Source organism: Pleurodeles waltl, chromosome 10, assembly GCF_031143425.1.
Source record: "Pleurodeles waltl isolate 20211129_DDA chromosome 10, aPleWal1.hap1.20221129, whole genome shotgun sequence".
NCBI classification, from domain to species: Eukaryota; Metazoa; Chordata; class Amphibia; order Caudata; family Salamandridae; genus Pleurodeles; species Pleurodeles waltl.
In genome coordinates this window covers 149,468,074-149,486,855 of record NC_090449.1, presented here as the reverse complement: position 1 = coordinate 149,486,855, position 18,782 = coordinate 149,468,074, and the positions used below count along the sequence as shown (strand labels likewise).

Here is an 18,782-nt window from a genome sequence, read left to right as displayed (position 1 = left end):
TTTTCTCCCATTTCTTGGGGCAGCCCCTCCCCTCATCAACCTCTTCTCCGCTAGCATACACCAATCTATATCCTTTTTCCATGCTGCCACCTCTGACACTACCTGAACCCCAACCCAACCCCCTCCAAATGTCTGGCTATATTCCGTTTTGCTACAGCTAGCCCCAGAGTAATCCATAAGTTTGGGTTTTAATGGTATCTTCTTGTCCCACTAAATATTCAGTAGGAATCTCTTGACTGTTTTATCAAGGAGAAGGTCTGACACGTTTACAGTACAATCAGTCAACTCCACCCACTAGCCCTGCAGCTTCTGTTTGTGCCATACCACATTTAAGAGAGAACCAACCTGACCACAGTTACTAACTCACATTTGTGAGGTATTTCTCCCCATTTTATAGAGGGTCTAGAATAATAAGCCCTATGAAGGATATGCAGTTGTGTAAGCCTGAACCCTGGTTTGAAAGTGATGTGTCTTGGGCCCCTGAGTGACTCCTCCAACTTCTCTATTTCTCCAGCATCCAAATCCCAGTTTGCTTTTAGTTGCTGGAGGAATTCCAAGGAGTTATATGAAGAGTTTTTTAAATATGAGTTATGAGTGATGTAGCCACTTTGGTCAGGGTGCTTCAGCCAACTCAGCACCCTTTGGGATGTGTGAGAGCAGGAAGGGTCTGAGGTATTTGAAGTACTCAGACATTGCTAGCTGGTATTTGGTCTTGGAAGTTTCAAGCGGGACAACTCAACTCTTTTTACACAGATCACCTATCTTGGAGATACCTACAAAGTTCCACTTTACAAACCCTTTTAGGGCTCCCACCACTTGTAAGATGCTACTGTCCCATAATGGCGTCTGCTCAGTCCGAGTACTCTTCCAACCCAGAAATGCTGTCACCTCTTTCCAGATCCCCACCACTGATTCTGTATGAGGTGGAAGCAGTCTCTCTTGAGTGCTTCAGTATAGTAGTGTGAGGTAGCCTCTGTCTCCCAAATTGTCTGTTGTCTCTGACGGCTGGTTCCCCCAAAGCCCCAAACACCCAATCATTTACTGTCCCCATTTGGGCCACTCGGTAATAATGTCTGAAATTTGGCAGTGGAATGCCCTATCAAATACCCCCCGGTCACGGATCCGCAGAACCGTTGCCTGGGCCGACTCAGCGCCTTCCTCCTTTTCTGGAAGCCAGAGTGACCCCCGCTCAACTTAAAGAGTTTACGTCTGCGTCTCGTATTTTAGCAGGCTGGCCCCGTTGGAGTGCCTTCAGGCCCCGCGGGGTCAGCAGAGGCCCCATCAGGTTCCACACCAGTGGCTTTGGCGCTGATGGGGGTCTCTTGGATCCGATATCGGATCTGGAACAATGCCGGATCCACACAGTCGACCTCCTCTGGCATCACTACCGATGTCGACGCTCCTTGCGCCCACCGGTGGTGTGAGCCCCATTCTTATTACCGATGATCTGGAGCCAGAATGGCTTTACACAACACCAATTTCAGCACCCAGATCATTTATTGAGCATTTCTACGAACAACCAGGCACCAGTGAGGAATGGGAGGTGTCTCAGGACCCTCTAGAGACCCAGTTAGAACCCTTGGACTGGTATGAGATGCTAGGAGAGGACAGTGGACTGGACACCTCTCCAGATACTTTCTTGCTGTTTTCTCCTACTGTGGCTACGGAGGAGGGTGCATTTATACAATGGTGGTGCGTAGGCGAACCCTCACCAACAGTCTGTCTTTCGCCCCTTTTGAGGCTTTGGAAGGGGCACAGCACCACGCCAGCCACTATCCTCCACCAGGCCAACATCTTGTGTGGGGATGCTGTTGTGGTGCCTTCAGACCCAGAGAGTCTGGCCAGAAGTCATCCACCACCCAGTCTCCCACCTCCACAGCGCCCTCCTAAGGTGATTCTGCAAGACCATGTATGTCCAGTTGGAGGGAGGATTTAGTTTCATCTACCTCACTGGCAGTCCATAACAAATTGGTCTTGCAGATCATACAGAAGGGCTATTCCCTCCACATCCAAGTCTTTCACTCCGCCAGTGCCTCCCTCAAAGGAACGGGTGATGGAGGATCACCTAGTTTTACTCAGCAAGGAAGTTGCAGCTCTCTTGGCCGAGGAAGCCATAGAAAGGGTCCCGATATCAGAAGTAGGCAGTGGCTGTTATTCCCACTACTTTGTGATACCAAAAAAGAGCAAGGGCCTTTGCCCTTTTCTGGATTTGCAGGACGTCAATCTCTTCCTTAATAAGGAGAAATTCAAAATGCTCACTGTGGCTTAGGTCTTGTCTGACGTACACCGATGCGTATTGCCATATCCCCATCCTACCTGCCCACAAGCGTTACCTGCGGTTCAAGGTGGGCCCGAGCACTTTTAATTTATTGGGCTCCCCTTCGGCCACACCAGCGCCCCTCGGGTGTTCACCAAGGTGATGGCTGTGGTCACAGCTCATCTGCTCAGACTAGGGGTTTCAGCCTTACCCCTACCTCGATGACTGGTTTTTTAATGCTCCTTCGCCCCAGGCTGTTGTCATCCACCTTCAGACTACAGTGAACCTCCCGCATTCGCTGGGGTTCACTTAAAACATGCTGAAGCTGAACCCACACATGACTCCCTCTCAGACGCTCCCTTTCATCTGAGCTGTTCTGAACACAATGCAACTTTGGGCCTATCCTCTCGAGCAGCAAATCCAGGATATTCAGGTTATGATTCCGATGTTTCAGCCTCTAGCCTGGATTTTGATGAGACACACTCTGAGGCTGTTGGGCCTCATGGCCTCCTGCATCCTGTTAGTAAAACATGCCAGATGGCATAAGAGGGCTCTGCAATAGGACCTGAAGTTCTAATGGGCACAGCATCAGGGAAATCTCATTGACACAGTTCAGATCTCGGGGGGAACTGCAGAAGATCTGGAGTGGTGGTTAATGAACTGCGATTGACTCAGAGGCAGGCTCCTCTCCCTTCCACAACCAGAGATTACAGTAGTGACAGATGTGTCACTTCTGGGATGCGGCGGCCATCTGGAAAGGTGGAGATCAGAAGCCTCTGGTATTCGGGAAGATGGTGCAGGTGCTCGCGGGCAACACCACGCAGTGTGGTACTGCAACAAGCAGGACAGTGTGGGGTCGTGGACCCTTTGTCAAGAGGCCTTGCGTCACTGGACATGGCTGGACCAGCAGGACATAACCCTGGTGATTCAACATCTGGCAGGTCCTCTCAACGCCAGGGCAGGCGAACTGAGCTGTCGATGCCTAGCGGATCACAAGTGGTGTCTTCATCCGGAGGTGGCACAAGGGCTCTTTCAGTAGTGGGGAGAGCATTGGCTAGATCTGTTCACCTCTGGAGAGAACACGCAATGTCAGCAGTATTGAGCGTTGGAGTTTCCAAGGCGGCACTCACTCAGCAACGCTTTTCTTCACGAGTGAAACTCAGGCCTCCTCTACGCCTTTCCCTCTATACCACTTCTGCCCAGAATTCTCAAGAAAATCAAGAACAACTGGGCCCAAGTAAACCTGATTGCTTCAGACTGGGCACGAAGAATTTGGTATCCTGAGCTTCTGAAAATGAGCATCAGTCGTCCAATCAGGCTGACCCTTCGAGAAGATCTTCTGTTGCGGCTGCAGGTGAACATTCTCCACCCAAACCTGTCCACTCTGTGCTTCCTTGCGTGGAGATTGAGTGGCGACAGTCGACAGCCTTTGACTTTCCTCCCGAAGTCTGTAAAGTTATTTTGGCAGCCAGGCGACCCTCCACTAAGATGGTATACGCATGCAGTTGGAAACACTTTGGATATTATTGTACAGAAAGATCTATTGATCCTCTTGCTGGGTCTCCCTCTGACATTCTTCTCTTTTTGTTATCCCTTGCCCAGCAAGGCTCTGCATTGGGCACTCTGAAAGGGTACCTTTCCGCCTTATCGACTTTCCTTCGAATGCCTGATTAGCTTTTGTTATTCAAATCTCCAATTGTACATAGATCTTTTAAAGAGCTTGTGCATATGTATCCTCCTACGCCTTTTGTCATGCCTCAGTGGGACTTAAATCTGATCTTCGCTTTTCCCATGTGTGCCAGCTTTGAGCCACTGCACAACTGTCCCCTCTGACTGCTCACCATCAAGAAAGCCTTCTTAGTGGCAATAACATCTGCCAGGAGTGTGAGTGAGATGCAAGCTCTCTCATCTAAGCCGCTGAATCTCACCATGTTGCCAACCACAGAGGTATTTGGAACTTGTGCCTCTTTCCTCCCCATGGCGGTGACCCCATTTCACCTGGATCAGAACATCAACCTGCCCACCTTCTTTGCCCCATGACATCCCTCTAACTCGTGCTTGGTTGGTGCCTTTATAGGCAACCGTGATGTCACAGTTGGCTCCACCGAAGACGCCACGCGGATCCGAACGACACCACCCGATGACTTGTGCAAGTGTATTGCTGTGCAAAAATTCCAGATTCCAAGCTAATGCCAGGAAATTCTAAAGGTAAGGAACCTGCAGCTAGATAGAGTCTCTACCAGATAACGCGTTACCTAAGGTAAGTAACTTGTTCAACAATTTCCTAAGTTCATTGTCTAGTTTAGCGTCTAGCTCTTCAGGGATTTTGTAATATGTAAACATAGCCTCACTCCTCAATATAGTTAACGGCAGTGCCTTGCAGCGCTCTATGTCTTCATGGAATGCCATCATTACCTTAATAAGGTTCCTCTCCAGGCATCTCTCCGGGGCTTGGGAGGCATATATTCCCAAATATTGGAATACCTCTAGATCTATATTCAGTCTCCCAGGGAGAACCAACAGATTGAGGTCACCGCCAGCAGGAAAAAGAACAGACAGATTTATCCCAGTTTATGTTGTACCCCGAGTGGGCACCATATCTGTCAAAAGTCTGGTATGTCACAGGGATCGACTCTTCTTGGTGGGTTAGATACAATAGGACGCCGTCTGTGTAGAGCGAGATCTTTTCCTCATCAATTGGGGACCCGGCGATGCAGAAGCCCTTGATGATCGGGTGGACCTGGACTACACAAGTCAATGGTTCCAGTTACAAAGCAAACAGTTGGGGTGACAGGGGGCAGACCTATCAAGTTCCTCTCCTTATGAGACAGTCCACGGAGAGCACGCCATAAACCTATAACGCTGTCACAGGACCATGGTAAAACAACACTACCCACCATAGGAACCCGGGACATCTGCGTGTTTGCATCATTAAGGGCCAGTGGACTGCATCAAGTGTCTTTTTGGTGTCTACAGATATGAACCAATGGGGGTCAGGAAGAGTCTGGACCTCTGCTTACCAGTTAGTTTACGAAGGTTACACCTGGTTAAGCGCCTAGACATAAAGCCAGATTCATCTTTATGAATAAGTGGGGAAATAACACCAATGAGTCTCGTGGCCAGCATTATTGCTAGTATCTTGATCTTGATGTTGACTAACGAGATGGGCTGATAAGACTCACAGCTGGTGGCTGGTTTCCCAACTTTATGTACTACCACTATTGTGGCAATACGCAAGTCTGTGGAAGTATTCCCTTTTCACAGGCCCTCAAGTACATGTTAGGCAGATGTGGGACAGTAGGTTTGCATATTTCTTTAAAAACTCCGCAGGGGTACCATTAGGGCCAGCATTTTACCTCAGTTCAGTTTGGCCATGGCACTTGGCCTGCACTTTGGAAAGGGAGAGTTCCTCCTTGAGCACAGCGCGGTCATCTGCTGAAAGGGTTGGGGCGTTAAGGTATTCTTCAATTTTGTACTGCGTTGCCAGTGGGCGGTCCTTATATAGAGTCTTGTAGCAATTCGCCAAAGGGCCTACTCTTTCTTTGTCTGTTGCAAAGATGTTGCCATCTGTCCCCTCTGTTTGGCGAACCCATCTGGCCTCTATTTCCCGATGGCCCAACTATGCTAATAACTTTCCCGCCTTGTCTCCACTATCATACAGGTGGTGTTGGGTGGCCAAGATTAGAGCACACGTCTCATTGTACCTCCTTGTGCCAAGCCCTTGTCCTGTTGCATCTAGATCATGGTAACATTCTTTACTTGGGAATAGTCTTGCTTCTATCAGATGTTAGCAGATGATGCCGTATGGGGCAGGCAGGCTGCTCTTTCGACTCACTTAGCATGCTTCAGTTTCCCACCTTCTTGTGGAGTTACACTGGCTCCCTGTCCCTAAACGAGTCCAGTTTCAGGCCTTGTTATATGTTTAGGGACAAAGCCAAAATAGGTCCTCTTTACATTAAAGATCTAGTGAATCATTACAACCCACTACGCACTTGGTCTCCCAACCTTGCTCTCTTAACTGTACCTGTTTTTTGTGTGGCTTAGATGGGAGGACACTCTTTTGCACCTCTTGGCCCGAAACTATAGAATTTCCCTCCTCAAATCTCTTAGGGACTTCACCGTGTTTTTTTGCAAAGGCTTGAAGACATGGCTATTCTGAATTGACAACTTGGCTGTAAGTTATGCTTAACGCTGTGTGCTTTATAAGACTATAAATAAATTTAAAAAATTGTATCAATGCTCCGTAGTCAGGTCGCATGCATCAGCCTCCTCTCCAGCATCCCCACTTCTTTTGCGGTCTTCTTTTTCTTGAAGGCTATAATATTCTGAGCCTGGTCCCTCAGCATGGTCCTGTACGCCTCCCATAGCCCACTGCAGAAGTCACAGTCTTTATTTTCCTTGAAATAAAGTTCATTGTCTACTCGGAGCTTGCATGCCACCTTCTCATCTCACAGTTCCCCAGCGTTCAGCTTATATCCCAGCCCACCTCCCTGAGGCCTCCATCCTGCAGTCCCCTAGCTAGATGTGCCGCCCGCTGGATTGCCTCCACCTCACCTGCTGGGGTGAATATATACTCTAATCTCAAAAATACTTTATGCATCCCTGAGTAGTAAGAATACTATCTAGTTATTAGGTGGTGACAAAGCCATAGTTCAAGCAGCCCCAGTGTAGTGGCAAAACGGGCCCGCTGTGCCCCTTTGTGGGCGATAGTAGTGGTGCCGGATCTGTCCATGTCAGGGGACATTGTGTCATTGAAGTCCCCCCCAAGGACAATAACAATATTGCCATCACTTTGTCCAGGGTGGTTTGTTGAGAACGAGGGGGTGCATACACACTTACAAGTGTAACATCCATTCTACTATGTAAACCCTGAACCGCTGCATTAGTCCCATTGGTATCCACCCATGATCTCTGGACCTGGAAGAGGGGTGGCTTTCAGATCAAAATTGCCACACTCCAACAGGCGGTGTTTGAGGGGGGGATTGTGATCCCAGACATCTCTAAATACTACTGGGCCTTGCAACTAGTGGTAGTAAATGATTGGGTATTCGCCAGAGACGAGCCACCTTATCGAGTAGACAGGTCAAAAATGGGAAGCAGAGATTACTTAACAGTGCTATATAGACCCAAAGTAGAGAAGACACTTCCAATGCACATGGGGACTGTGGTGAGGGATTGAAGGGAAGCCATTAGTGCCCTAAACTCACAAAACACATTAACAGAGCAGACATCCTTGTGGGATAGTGACCTCCTACGGGAGGTGGGGGACTTGGAGGGTTTCGCCAAGTAGGATCTTCTGGGCATTGAACGCTTTGGAGACGTTTGGAGAGACCAAGCATACATCTCCTTCGAAGCCCTCTAAGCAGAATATGGAATTGGGCACTCGTAATGTTATAAATATATGCAATTGGGCCATGTACTGAAGTATCACATGAGGGAGGGAGAACAATTGGCATCAGTCACTCCTCTAGAGGATAGGCTTCTCACAGAACACATACCAGACAAAACTATCTCCTTGATACAGAGGAAGCTTATGAACAATGGCCCAGGCACACTGGGACCCCTTAGAGAAGCGTGGACCAGAGACTTGGCAGACTTGGAAAATGAGGATTGGCAAGAAGCACTAAAGAGCCCAAGGGAAATTGCAATCCGAGCCAGATTAAGGCTGATACAGTTAAAACTCCTACACAGAGTATATAGCTTTAGAATACTCCTTCATAAAATTGGTAAAGTAGATACACCTACCTGTCTCCGGGGCTGCGAGCAAATGGGTACCTTCTGCCACATCCTTTGGGCGTGCCCGGTGACACAATCTTACTGGGCAGATATTACAGCCCCAGTAAAGCAGGCCCTGGGACACTGGCACCATATATCAGAAAAGTGGATTTTATTCAATATGTAACAGAGAATGAGCACATGCCCAAATATGCTAGGACATGGGCGATGCTGGCATTCGGGGTGGCCAAGCGTAATATCGCAAGGCTATGGGGACACCCTACCCCACCAACTAAGGAACAATGGGAGTCTGACCTTGACTGGTGCCAGCAAACAGGGAAAGTGGTGTATCAAAGCCGGGAATGCCCTAAAAAATGCAAGAAAGTTTGGGGGCCCTGGAGTGCGGCCAGAGGAAACATGAGCCCTGAATTGTAGCATCCACACTCACTGGGGAAGGAGGGTGGGATTACAGAATGTATACGATATATTGACATAAAAGTGCTTGAGCCGTAAAAGTGCCAAATAAGTTGAAGCCTAGATAACCGTGGAAAATGGAAATTGATACAGATACAACCGTTGTACTAAGCTGACCTGTAACTGTCAATTATATACATAGTAACTTGAGCTTGGTTTTTAATAAAAATAATGTTTGAAAAAATTGTCACACCTGGGAGCCGAGGGAAAACTGCCATGTTCCAGTGTAGTATATGTCCCTCACGACAAGAAATTACATTGGGTAACCCTCAGATGCTTCTCCTGCAAGAATGTTTCATCTGATTTGCGTCGCTTAATATAGGCTGCAACCATACCTCTTGTTATTTTGTTGCCTAATCCATTGGCATTCCACGTAAGTACTGAGTAACTCAGTGGATTTAACTAAAAAATGTGGGTCATGTCGGTGTCTCAGCATATGTGTACCTCTCAGCCCAATGAGCTGTATTGTGCATGAGATTAGGGACAACACGCTAGTTTCTTATTAAACTAAAAATAAATCCAAACAACTGTAACTCAGAAAAAAACAGCACAATACCCCACCCCTGCCGTCATATGCATTAATTCTCCTAGCAGGCAGAAACAGATATGTCACAGGACCAGACCCGAGAGGTATGTAGCCCATCCTACCCTGAACCCCACCAACTTGTGTATCAATGGTTCTTGGTGAGTTGAGACACGTCACTCAGATCCACTCACCCCATAGGCCACGTGAGCAAGTCTAATGGAGAGGCGAACTCTCTTGTCCAATTGACCACCCTATTTACAACTCTCACACTCTATCCAGACTCCTTACCCAATCTTGACAGACACTCTACTCACCACGTAAACCGATGCAAAAAAACAGAACAAACAAATTACTGGAACAGAATAGGGCGGAAGAAAAGGAAAAACAGTAGCCACAAGGGGTCTTCTCTGCATCACTGTCATGTCTTTGCAGTGCAAACCAGCAGGCCCCTCCAGTTTCCCCGGTTACCAAATCTCTGTATCCCTCTTGATCCCCTTTACCACAACACCATTGTGGTGTGATAAATCTGCTCATCATAGTTCATCTGCAGTGTTCGGTATGGTCCCATACAGATCTTGTTCCTATTCCACCTTTGACATCAGACAGAATGACCCCTCTGCCACCTCCTCATGACCAGGCCACGTCACCTCCTGTCTCGTTTCTGCAGTGTCCAAAGATTTCTTGCGAACCGCTGCTTCTCTGTCCGATCTGTCCCTCGATTTGGATCTCCGTTCACTCATTCTGGACCAATGATTGAGCTTGGGCCTGGCTCCCTGGTCAGTCCCCCTTGTCGACCCCAGAGAGGGTGCATGTGTATCAGCCTGTCTTCAGCCCACCTCCAGGCCTCCTCCGGAGTTTCAAAGAAGTGTGTTTTTTCTCTGAAGATCATTTTCCGTTTGACATGGTGGGAAACAGCAGCATATATTGGAGGTACATTGATCTGAGTTTAGCCTTGACTTCATCAAAAAAAGTCTCTGCTTTTGCACCTCCCTGGAGTAGTCAGGGAACAACAGGATACTGCAGGAGTTATGTTTGAGTGTCCGCAGTTGGCGGGCTTCTCTTAGTATCACATCCCGATCATTAAAGTTCAAAAAGCGCACAATAATCGCTCGTGGAGTGGCACCTCGTACTGGTCTGGCAGCGAATGCTCTGTGCGCACGTTCAGTGATAAAACAGGTTGAGAAGTTCCTAGAGGTGAAGGTATCCTGAAGCCATTGTTCCAGGAAGGCGAGGACATTGGCTCCCTCCAGGAAGCCCACAAATCTGAGATTGTTGGTCATTGCGTGTTTTTGGCATTATCAACCCTCCATGGTAGTTCTTTAGCAAGTGCCTGAAATTGGTCTTCCATGTGGATATTCTGGTCCTCGGAGGAGAGGGAAAGGGGTAGACCACAGGACTCCCAGTGGATCAGCACTCTCTCTGGTGACCCCCAAGGGGGCACCACAATTTCAGGTCCAGCAAGGGGGGGCGCAGGCCTAAACCCTCAGCTGCAGCCCGTCTCACAGTTTTAAAGTCACTTAGGTGATCTAGGCTCTTCCGGGTCCCCAGGGCCAAGGGGAAAGCTCCTTCCACATATTCAGATTTGTCACCACTCACCCAGGAGAAGGTGTATGTGGCGAAGAGGGGTCTCCTGACTCAGAGTTGCCTCCACTCACATCTCACCTGGTGGGCCAGGGACTACGTTGTCTTTCAGTTACTTGGCCCCATGGCCCAGCCAGGCCTCATCAAGTGTCAGGTGTGTTGGGCTGCTACGAACTCTCCCTGCAATCAGGCTGTGGTTTTCTTGGTGGTTTCTTGCAGGCTGAGCGGCCTCTGCCTCCACTACTCCACTACTCTCTTGCAGTAGAGGGGGAATGTGGGGCCCCGTCGCACAAGTTTTGGGGTTGCGGCTCCAATCTTCTGATTGGACAGCACGCGAGGATTTTGCAATTCTTCCCGGGGCCCAGTCTCAATCAAACCTCCCTGCACCTGTCCCAAGACTCACCACAGCCACGAAAGAGGGGGGCGCCAGTCCGCCACTCCGACACCATGTCACGTTTCCATCATGCACATTCTGTTCTCAGCCTCCTGCGTAGTCCCAGTGTCAAAGTTCCCTCCGCACCCGGTCTCCCAAAGGGTTTCGAAACTTCGACCTCAGAAAAAGGCCTCTGGCTCAGAAAAACACCTACAGGGCCGGCCAACACACAGCCCAGATTACAGCTAGCCTGGCTGATTTAGGGTGAATATTTGACATTGCTCAGCATTCCGTCCATCACCTTTTCTTTTTTCACATATTGACAAAGGGCATTTTTTCATTGACTGCCTAAACATAATCCATGCAAAGCGAGCAAGCTTGACAGCACAAAGTCAAGTGTCAGACGGGGGTTTTGTAAAGAAAGTCTTAAATGCCTATAGTGGCCTACAGTGGTGAATAACCAGATGAGGATTTATTTCACGACTGTTACACTTTTCTAAGGTGTGTGCACCCTATCTATGTAAGGCAGAATATGTTCTACTTTTTAAGGCCTGCCTTACTTTATTATTGTATTGTCATATAAACGACACACCCATTTTCATCATCTCAGCGGCCACTTACATTCCCTAAATTGAGATTTCCTGTAAATGATATCATTATTTTTGTATCCAATGCCATTACATTTGTCACCTTCAGTTCTGTAGTGTTCTAAACTCCACCACATCTACATTTGTTATTGCAAAATTCCAATTATGAAGTATATTTAATGAAGTTGTTGGGAGTAAAGGACTGTTTTGTTTTAAAAATCGCCCAGCAATCCAAAATGATGATCCTTTTTTTATTTTTTATTTTATTTTATTTATTTATTAAATTTGCAAAATACAAAAACATTCATTAACACAAACGGACCCCTCGGCATATCAACAGGTTACGCATGTTACAACCTTCCTCCGCTACAGCATTTATCCCGGCCAACACTAAGGAAATCACCAAGTATTCACACAGTATGCATCAATATCAAGGGGCGCATCTCCAGCCCATCTCACCAGGCTTTCAGTCAACATAGTCCGCTTAATCAGTCCAGAAGGTCTGTCATACTCAGACAACAAATTCAAAATATAATTGGCAGAGGGGTAAAACAACAACAATAACAACCAGAAAGGCAGGTAGAGCGCACAACTGGACAACACTCCCAACGTGGGTAACTCATATCATTCCATCTGCATATTTCGGGACGTTCGGTACTCGCGCAGCGGAGCCCAGATATCCTGTGGCCGGGAGCCTTTAGGCATAAGCTCCCAGAAGACCGTCAGCTGATCATGACAAGGCGGCATCCCGCAGCCACTCGGATCTACGCGGCGCCCGCCGTCTGCCCCAGCACATAGCAACTCTACGCTTGGCCAGTAGCAAAAGTAAGCCCACCAGCCGCCTAGGCGGCCCCTTGATCTCATCCACACACCCAAGCAGCGCATCGCTAGGAGAAATGGGCATCTCAGAGCCAGTTACCTCAGCAATCACATGCAAGGCCTCCACCCAAAAAGCGTGAATCTCCGCACACTCTCACGCCAAGTGCAGGAAACCCGCATCCGGTGCATGGCAGCGCTCACAGCATGCATCCACGCGCAAACCCATGGAGTGAAGCCCGCTGGGTGTATAGTATAGACAGTGCAAAAACTTAAAATGCAGCAGCCGCAACCTATAATTCGGGGACAGCACTCTCATATGAGCACAACAGCCTCGCCACACTGCCTCCGGGATAGGCTCCCCCACGTCTCTCTCCCACGCGATCCTAGAGGCCTCTCCAGAGCCGCCTCTCTTCTCCTGCATGCAGTTATACAGTTTGGTAACCAGTTTGCTCGGCGACTGCGCACAACACAACACCTCCAGTGCGCGGAACTCCGTGAGTGTCCCAGACGAGCCAAGAAATCTGTCCCGCAGCAAAGCGCGGACCCTGAGAGCGTACATGCGCTGCAGTGCCGTCCCACCACTGGCATCTAACACCTCGGATAGGCCAATCAAACGGCCATCTACGAGCCAGTCCCCCAGCTCCGACAAGCCCGCATCTCGAAGAAATCCACGCACCCCGCCGTCCCGAAACATCTGAGCGTCAGCGACCGCCATAACGGGCAACGAGGGAGCAAACGGCGCAGCAACGCCCGAACGCCGCATCAACGCCTCCCACGCCCTCGCCGTACATGTCACCGTGTCAATTCCCTTAGATCAATGCCGAGCCCAGCCCCAAAGCGCACACAGCAAGCCATCCGGCCACACAGCATCACTCTCAGGCGCCAAATGTGGCAAATATCGAATCGGATTCAACCAATAGTACACAAAGTGCGCTTGCGCACAGTTGTAGTATAACTCCAGATCCGGAGCAGCAAGCCCACCTAGCTCAAACGGCAGCGTCAGCCGTTCCCAGGAAATGTGATACCGACGTCCCACCCATACCAAGCGAATCAGCGGAGAGCGCAGACGCCGCAGGAAACCCCGCGTGAGCGGAAGGGGAAGGTTAACAAATAAATACAGGAACTTAGGAAGAACCACCATCTTCGCAATGGCAATACGCCCAATTAATGATAATGGTAAGGCACACCAAGTCTCAACCTTCTCCTCAAGCCACGACATTGCAGCGCCGTAATTAGCCGACCACAGCGTATCAACATCACAACTCAGCTGAACTCCCAAATATCGCACCGGCCCCTCCGCCCAAGCCATAGGGTACCGAGAATCAAATCATGTTACATCTGGAGTCAAAGGCAAGACCACCGACTTCGACCAATTGATTGTGATGCCAGAAAAGGTGCCAAAACGCACAATTTCTTCCAATAAGATGTCCAGATTACGATCAGGATTCCGCACATATAGCGCAATATCATCAGCATATAGGGACACCAAGACAGGTCGCTGTCGAAACTGCAAGCCTCTTTCATTATGCTTCTGTCGCAGTCCCGCCGCCAAAGGCTTCATCGCCGCCGCGAAGAGGAGCGGGGACAGCGGGCACCCCTGACGCGTACCACGGGCAACAGAAAATGGGGCCGACACGCAGCCGTTGAGACGTAACCGAGCAGTAGGCAGAGTATACAACAGTCTAATCCACTGCACAAACCGCACACTGAGACCTACGCGGGCCAGGAGTGCAAACATATACTTCCAAGCTAAAGAGTCAAAAGCCTTGGCAACATCAAGAAACACTGCCGCCGCTCTATCCTCTGCCCCCAACGAGCCCGCCACCGCAAAAAAGGTGTGCAAATTGTGACGTGGACCTACCGGGGACAAATCCCGACTGATCCGGGAGCACCAGTTTAGGGAGGAGTGGTTGCAAATGGCCGCAATCATTTTTGCCAGGATTGTGTTATCCATATTGATCATAGAAAGTGGGCGATACGAGTCACATCTGGTCGGATCCTTCCCAGGTTTAGGAATCGTTACTATCAAAGCCTCCCGGAGCGAGGCAGGAAGCGACCCAGTCTCCAGTGACTCCGCATACACCTCCAAAAGACACGGGGCGAGAATATCCACTTATTCCTTATAGAACGCTTGGGTCAGGCCATCTACGCCAGAGGACTTATCACCAGGCAGACCGCGAATCGCCGCCGCCACCTCCTCCACAGAGAACGGCGCATCCAGGTACGACCTGTGTGCCTCATCAAACCACACCAGCGCAATGTCCTCAAAATACGTCTGCGCAGCTGCCGCATCCAGGCCCTCAGGGGCAGCATAGAGCTGCGCAAAATACTCTAAAAACCTGCAGTACACCATTCGCTCCAGTCACCTTCTCTCCCTCTGCATCAACCACCTCAGTGACATAGTTACTGGCTCAGGGTTTGCGTAACATATCTGCAAGCGTGCGCCCAGCTCTCTCTCCCTCCCCATAACGACGAGCCCGCGCATGCCTCCCGGTAAAACAAATTTCTCTTAGGGAGGCTTCCTCATATAAGGACGCCTCTCTGCGGATCTCCGTGAGTACCTCACCAGACCAATCCTCAGCCAGGCGCCTCTCCAACTACGCGAGCCGCCCCTCAATGGTCGCCATCTCCCGCCTCAAGGCCCTCAATGTACCTTGTTGCTTCGAGAGACATACTCCCCCGATAACCACCTAAAGTACCGGCAGGCCTCACAGAACCCTGATTCTCAGCAAAAAACAACATAATAGCCTTGCGCACCTCCCCCGAAAGGCCTCATCACGGAGCGCCCCGCAGGGCAACCGCCACATGAATGACTGGCGCAACTCACTGGGTATCTCTAACACCAATCTGACCGGCGAGTGATCGGATAGAGTACGAGGGAGATGATCTACCGATCTCGTCCAAACCTCCACGTCTCTGGTACCCAGCCAGCAATCAATACAGGACCAACTGCCATGGACATAGTTCACACACGTACCCTCTCACATCTCCATGTTTCTGCCGCCACAGGTCAACTAACGCGCCACTCTGCATCACCACCACCAGCGACTTTGCTGCCGCAAAATGCTGCACCCTGGCCACACTCTCCCGATCCATCCTAGCATCCAGAATCACATTAAAATCCCCGCCCCAAATCACAGCACCCGCGCCCAACGATTCCACCAAGCGCCACAGCTCCAGGAAAAACTCCAGGTCATCTACGTTCGGCCCATACACCACAACAAGCCGGCAGGCTCTATCAGACAGCGTACCGCTCAGTAGGACATATCTGCCATTTGGGTCAACAATTACTTCCCGAGTTCGCCACTGCAGCCCCTTGCGGATCAATATAGCCACTCCACGAGCATAGCTAGAGTACGTGGAGCAGTGAGTCTCGCCAACCCACCCAGCTCTCAGTCTACCCAGCGCTGTCGCCACCAAGTGAGTCTCCTGGTATATACAGATGTCAATTTCATGCCGTTTAACATATGCAGCCACCAACTGCGCCTTCCGCCTGTCATTGAGCCCACGCACGTTCCACGTCAAGCACCTAACCACAGTTATACAATCTCCCCCCATTCCTCCACCACATACATACAACGCTTCGCCAGAGAGCACATCTCTACCTGCCAAAAACTTAAAATGAAAACAGACAGAACTACATAAAAAACAGTCACCCCACGACCCAGCAAAACCCGCCCCCCCCCCCCGCATCCCCCTTCCCCCACCCACTCAGGCCCCCCAAACGGACCCTTTCAGAGACCCTCCCACCCAACCTCAAAACCCACCCTTTGGAGTCAAAACCAAAACTCAGGACTCATCATAGGGGTGATAGCCGGCCTAACAGCTCTCCGCCCAGTATGCACTAGGGGAGAGGGGCACATGGGCCAAGCAGCAAAGCTAAACCCTAGGCGGTCCTGTGCGCAGAGGCGGACCCGCGCACCCCTGCAGCCCCAACCAGCATCATCAGTCCAGCAGAAATCCGGCTAGTCATTGTCACTCAAGGCAGCCCTCTCCGCACCCGGCCCCTCAGGCTCCGTAGCCCCCGGCCATTTAGGCAATCGCCGGGCAAACCTGGCTGCCTGCTTTGGGTCAGTGAAGTACAGTGTTTTCCCCTCATGTCGCACCCTCAACTTGGCAGGATACAACAGGGCAAACCCGACTCCAGCCTGGTTCAGCAATCGCTTGATCGGCAAAAAAGCACGTCTCAGTGTCTGCACACCCGGGGTATAATCAGGAAAGAAACTAAGTTCCGAGTTTTTGTATACCAGCGGCTTCCTCTCCCTCGCCAGACGGAGAACAGCATCTCGATCCTGATAGTTCAAGAGGCGCGCTATGATTGGGCGCGGAGGTGTTCCTGGCGGGGGCTGCGGCCCCAAGGATCTGTGCGCCCTCTCCACCACCAGCATTCGAGAGAGCTCACCCGCGAACAGATCCGACAGCTTGCCCTCCACAAAGTCCTCCATGCGGCCTATATCAGACCCTCCGGTAGCCACACGATACGAATATTATTGCGGCGCGACCTCGCCTCCAAGTCCTCGTTTTTATGCTGTATCACCTCCAGGATGCGCTCCATTTGTGCAATCTGTTCTCTGTCTCCCCGTCGTGCGTCTACCAGTTCCGATGTACGGGACTCCAGTACCTCAAATCTGTTGTCATGGTCATCCACCCGGGCTCTGATGCAGTCAAGCTGTTCAGTCACATGGTCCAACTTGGCATCTATGCCAGCCAGGCTGGACTTAAGCTCCAAAAACATGGACCGCACAGACACCTCCGAGCTCCCTTCTCTGACCTCAACATCACAGGGCAGAGAGGCAGGAGCCGTGCTCCTCTTTTTCCCACCCTCAAAGGTGAGCTTTGCTTGACGCTGATCAGCCTTGCCCATGATTCCATCTCAGCTCGCTACCAACTCCTGCCCATGCGAGTGAGGTAAGTAATATCTAACCCCGGGGACGTCCACAACCAGGCAGCCCTTTTACAGCCACCAAGAGCTCACCTCCGATCCACCAGCCAGCACCCAGGACAACAGGTCCACGCCAGAGCTCCTCACACCGCAGGCCAGCCGGTGCTAGCTCCTCCTTGAGCCTCCGCCAGGGCCTACACCAGTTCAATAATTCTGCAATGTACAGGATTACGTCCGGATCCCAGCCAACACCAGCACCCCAGCGGGAGGAACCCCTTCCACTCCAGTCCTTCAGGAGATCACCACAGATCCAGCTGTCGCCACCAGAGCCAGCACTCCACCTCCTGCTCTCCGGAGGCCGTCTCCAGCGTCCAGTCAGGCTCCCTCAAATATCTCTAAACATGGCTGCTGTTCCAGATCTGCCAAGCCATGTTAAGGCGGCTCCCTCAGAAGACACTCGGCAGCCGCAAACTGCGATCCCCCCCGGCCGTCCACTCTCCAGCCTTCGGCCCCCGCGTCTCGCCGACTGCCACTGTCCAACGACCCAATTCCCACCTCCTCTGAGAGGTGATCCACCATTGGCTCCAAGCCGGTGCCTCTCACAGCTGTCAGTTCCACCGTGCCGCCCGAGGCAGGCGCCACCAACCGCTCCAGCACTACAAAATCCAGAGGGCCACTAAGCCCACGAGGGCTGTAATATCCGCGAAGGCCGCGGCTCGAACTAGCCGCCGATCGGGCCTCCTGAGTCTTTCTCGCTCCCGGCACAGCGTGTTCGCCGGGAGCGACTCACTGCAGGCTTCCCGCCCTCCGATGCGCGCGGGCAGCGGCACGAAGACAGGCCCGCCCGTGTGAGTCAGGCCACAACGCCGGCCCCGATCGCAGCGCCGCTGCATCCAAGATGACGGCGGGACCCACCCGGGATACCGCCCGAGTCCGCCCCAGCCAGCACCGCCGGTAAAGAGAAGTAAAAAGGATGATCGGCCCGCGGCCCGGCAGAGCCTCACTGAGTGCCGGCCATCTTGCCCAGCAGCCAAGCCACGCCCCCCAATACAAAATGATGATCCTTGATGATCCAGAGTCTGCACTCATATATGCTAGTCCATCACAATTTGATGAAATGAGCATCCCTGAAGAGCACTCCTCTTTTTTCCCATAAATCTTTTCCTAAGGTTTTTAGATCCAAGTGTAAATGTGTATCGAAACCATTGCCAGTACAAAACTTACCCTTAATGAGAACATTTTAAATTTGGGACAGCATCATCACAAACAAATACCATAAGCTAAAAATTTGTCAGCCCCTCAAATGTTGTGACACGTCAGTTTATAGGGGGACTTTGTTTGTTGTACTCTATAGAGAATGCACATCTTTTCCAGAAGAGATTGCTGTTACCAGAGCTTGCTGTACAATGCTGAACAACCAAGAAATACAGTTAAAGGATAATAACTTATTACAATATAACAGAGGTGAACCACTGCAAGAGGATTAACAGAAAAGGAAGAGTTTTTAACTTCCTTTCAAAGCCAGGTGGTTATTGATTTTTTTTCCAGTTGATGGACAGATTTTTCTG

The 18,782-nt window shown here is 50.6% G+C and overlaps 1 long non-coding RNA gene across 1 annotated transcript in view; it reads right to left on the bottom strand.

The window, feature by feature from the left end:
* LOC138261271 (uncharacterized) overlaps window positions 1-18,246 on the bottom strand; it is a 64,750-nt gene extending 46,504 nt beyond the window's left edge. The window contains exon 1 of the long non-coding RNA XR_011199062.1: window positions 17,308-18,246. This is a non-coding gene — a long non-coding RNA (uncharacterized lncRNA). The remainder of the gene's footprint in view (window positions 1-17,307) is intronic.
* Window positions 18,247-18,782: the final 536 nt, after the last annotated feature.